Source organism: Otolemur garnettii, unplaced genomic scaffold, assembly GCF_000181295.1.
Source record: "Otolemur garnettii isolate 467f Iridium unplaced genomic scaffold, OtoGar3 scaffold00029, whole genome shotgun sequence".
Taxonomy (NCBI): Eukaryota; Metazoa; Chordata; class Mammalia; order Primates; family Galagidae; genus Otolemur; species Otolemur garnettii.
In genome coordinates this window covers 14928040-14932215 of record NW_003852424.1, presented here as the reverse complement: position 1 = coordinate 14932215, position 4176 = coordinate 14928040, and the positions used below count along the sequence as shown (strand labels likewise).

Below are 4176 nucleotides of genomic sequence, written 5' to 3'. Positions count from 1 at the left end.
AGGCGCCCGCCACAACGCCCGGCTATTTTTTGGTTGCAGCCGTCATTGTTGTTTGGCGGGTCCGGGCTGGGGATTCGAACCTGCCATCTTAGGTGTACGTGGCTGGCGCCTTATCCGGTTGAGCTATAGGCGCCGAGCCACAAATATTCTTTGATAGTTCTTCCCTTTGGTGTTTTGAGGATGTTGTTCCACTGTCTCCTAGTTTCCATTGTTTCCGATGACAGTCAGCAGCCCTGTGAAACCCTGCGCTCCTGTATTTAGTGGGTCATTTTTCTCTGGCTGCTTTTTTTTTTTTTTTTTTTAAATTAGGTATGGGGTCCTTTATTGATTAGCCAAATGAGAAGGGTCCTCTGGCTGCTTTCTCTCTATTTTTGGTTTTCAGTAGGTTGATATGTCTAGGTATGGGTTTCTTTGTATATGTCCTGTTTAGGTGTGCTGAGCTGCTGCTGCTGCTTCTTTTTTTTTTTTTTTTTTTTTTGAGACAGTATTAACTTTGTCACCCTTGGTAGAGTGCTGTGGTGTCTTGTCACCTCCAGTTTACTGTTAAGTTCATCCAGTGAAATTTTAAATTTCAGATAATATTTTTCAATCCTAGATTTCCATTAGGTTATTCTGTTTAGCTTTAATGTCTCTGCTGGGATTTTGTCTTTTGTTGAGGTAGAAGGATGCCAACATCCCATCTATGGAAAATGATACGTTGTAGACTCTGGATTCCTTCTTTTTGAGACAAGGTTTCTCACCCTGCTGGGGCTGGAATACAGTGTTGTGGTTATAGATTATAGCTCATAGCAACCACAAAACCCTTGGCTCCAGTGATCTTCCTGCCTCAGCCTCCTAAGTACAAGCAGCCCCTGAGTTACAAATATCCGACTGACATATGACTTGCATTTATGAATGGAGGCTATTATAGGTAATTGGGAAATGTACTTGTTCCAACTTACATACAGCTTCAACATAAGAAACATATAGAACCTATCTTGTTAATAAACTAGAGACTGCCTGTTGCTGGACATACAGGCTCATGCTACAATACCTGGCTAATATTTTAAACTTTTTATAGAGATGGGATCTCACTCTTGCTCAGGCTGACCTTAAATGATCACTGGCTTCAAGTGATCTTCCTGCCTCAGCCTCCCAAAGTGCTGAGATTACAGGTGAGAGCTCCTGCACCCTACCTATTTATTTCTTTTAGCATCAATTGGGCTGTTAAAATATACCTCACATATGCGTTGTTCTGCGGTGAGCCAGAAATTTGAGCTGAGTCTGTTTCCAGAATGTGGGTTGCTCTCTCTTAGTCTCTTTGCTTGGGGAAGAGCCATGAGAAACAGGACTCTATCTAGCACTGTCACTTTGCTTGTTCCCACTGTCTCCTGGTAGTGTTTTTACAAGATGCTTATGGGAAGGCTTGGTCTGAGAGGAGTTACTTGGATGTTACCAGGAGTAACAAGCCAAGTGGGGGTCCCAGGGTTACTTAAGTCCCTTGGACTGCCTGGAAAACTGATGATTGGGGATCTTTTGCATTATTATTATTATTGTTTTTTGAGACAGAGTCTCAAGCTGTTGCCCTGGTTAGAGTGCTGTGGTGTCCCAGTCCACAGCAACCTCAGACTCTTGGGCTTAAATGATTCTCTTGCCTCAGCCTCCCAAGTAGCTTAGGACCACCGGCACCCACCACAATGCCCAGCTATTTTTTTTTTTCTGTGGCATTTGTCATTGTTGTTTTAGCTAGCCTGGGCTGAGTTTGAACCTGCCAGCCTCAATGTATGTGGCTGGCGCCCTACTCACTGAACTACGAGCACCGCCCTGTTGTATTACGTTTACCCATTAATCAGCTGATGAATATTTGGCTTGTTTCTGTTTTGACTTGTTATGAATAGTGATAACAGTGAACATCCATATAGTAGTTCTTGCCTGAACACCTGTTACCAGTATTCTTGGGCACACACAGAGGAATGGAACTACTAGCTATATGGCAGTTCCCTGCTTAGCTTTGGATGGGGGGGGCCCAGGCTGTCTTCCCTTGTGCCTGCCTGCTGACTTCTCAACAGTTGTAGTCTTTTCATTCTTTCTCTTTTAAATTAATAGTTATGGCTTGGTGCCTGTGGCTCAAGTGGCTAAGGCGCCTATGGTCCCAGCTACTTGGGAGGCAGAGGCAGGAGACTCGCTTGAGCCCAGGAGTTGGAGGTTGCTGTGAGCTGTGATGCCACAGCACTCTACCCAGGAGGACAACTTAAGGCTCTGTCTCAAAAAAAAAAAAAAAAAATAATAGTTATAAACCTGTCGGTTCAGGAAAGGGTCACTCACACATCAGGGATAGGAGCTGAGGATCCTTTGAGGATCCCTTGAGCAGGATTTAGTAATTTGAAGCATGTTGGAAGGATAGGATGACACTGGTTCCAACGTACTGCATCTCAGGCATGAAATATTCAGCACAGGACCCCATGGCTGGAAGGGCATGCCGACAGATGGCTGTGGCTCTTTCCTCTGTGCCTGTGCTGGTGGTGGCCAGGGTTTCAGGGTGAGTGGGGTGTTTTCCCTGGTGACAGAGGTGTGGGCGGGTGCTGCTGGGGCTGTCCATGTACAGGAGCACCTGGAAGATGTGAAGCCAGGGGCAGAGGACTGGGACAGGACAGAGAAGCAGTGTGTTGGACAGTGTAGTGGGATGAATGTTGAACCCTGAAGTCAGGGGCATGTCAGGACAGGGTTTTCACAGTTGCAGCTCTTATCCCCATGGTCAGGTGATGGAGCAGGCTCTTTGTGCTTCCCCAGGTGCTTGGTGTATGTGGGGATGTCCTGGGTCAAACTGGCTTTGTAGGTATGGAACCCTCCCACAGATGGAATCAGTCTTAACTCTGTGATGACCATCTTGTCCTTGTGGGGGTTGGGCTGGGTTCTCTTTGGATCTGAGGTGGTGCCAAGTGTGCTTGTTTCTTTTCTTTCTTTCTCTCTCTCTCTTTTTTTTTTTTTTTTGAGACAGAGTCTTACTGTCACCCTGGATAGAGTGCTGTGGTAGAGTCATCATAGCTCACCGCAACCTCAAATTCTTGGGCTCAAGTGATACTTTTGCCTCAGCCTTCCAAGTAGCTTGGACTTTATAGGCCCAGCTTTGACGCCCTGCTAGTTTTTCTATTTTTAGTAGAGAAGGGGTCTTGCTTTTGCTCAGGCTGTTCTTGAACTCCTGAGCTCAAGTGATCCCACCCAACTCAGTCTCCCAGAGTGCTAGTATTACAGGCATGAGCGACTGCACCCAGCCAACTCTGCTTGTTTCTCACAGTTCAATAAGAACCTCATGACAGCCACTCTGAGAGGGCTGTCATTTGTCATTGTGGACCTTGTGTGTCAGTTCTGCTTGATTCAGAACTATCTTGTCTTAGGTAGTGTATTATTAATAGTAGACACTCTGAATTAGCAAGTAGGCTCCAGAGAGCCAGAACACATCCACTGGAAAACATGTACACAAGTGTTCATGGCAGCACGTGTCACAGCAGTTGAAAGATAGGGAGGCTCTCATGGGAGGAGTGGATAAGCACAAAGGAGTGTGTGCACCCACCACTACTACCCAGTTATTGAGCATTCTGGTCACCCCAGAAAGAAGCTTCCCTTTATACCCACTCCGTACCTTAGCAACCATGAATCCACTTCCCATGTTTGTGGATTTGCCTGTTCTGTACATCTGTACATTTCATAAATACACTGTGTGGCCTACCGTGTGGCCTTTTGTGTCTGGCTTTATTCTGAAATAGTGAAATAATTTAGGGAACCTGGAAAAATAGAGTGGGACCCCCACTTAGGTTAATTAAATTAGTAATTTATTTTACCTGCTGCAGGGGCTGCTGCTCGGAGAGAGACAGTCAACCCCTGGTGAGAGTGTGAGTTACCTTTTAGAGGCTTTGTGTAAGCATGTTACAGGAGTGAAATGTGGCAGGTTAAGGCGGGGTCACAACTCAGGTAGTCATAGATACAGCAATGGAACAATAATTAATACAGTTTCAGTTGACAATGGATAGATTTCATATCACAATGGTTATGGTTATACAACAGTAATTAATCAAATCTCAGTGAGTTTTCCACCATTGTTCATCTACTGAGAACTTGAGGGTTTTGTGAAACTTGGGACTTTTTTTTCCTTGTACCTGAAGCTTGTTCTTGGCAACCCTAGGGGGAAGAAGGGGGCCT

The 4176-nt window shown here is 45.4% G+C and overlaps 1 protein-coding gene across 1 annotated transcript in view; it reads left to right on the top strand.

Annotated features, from left to right (window-relative positions):
* Positions 1–4176, top strand: part of AP3D1 (adaptor related protein complex 3 delta 1 subunit) — an 81450-nt gene that overhangs the window by 31760 nt on the left and 45514 nt on the right. The window lies entirely within an intron of this gene.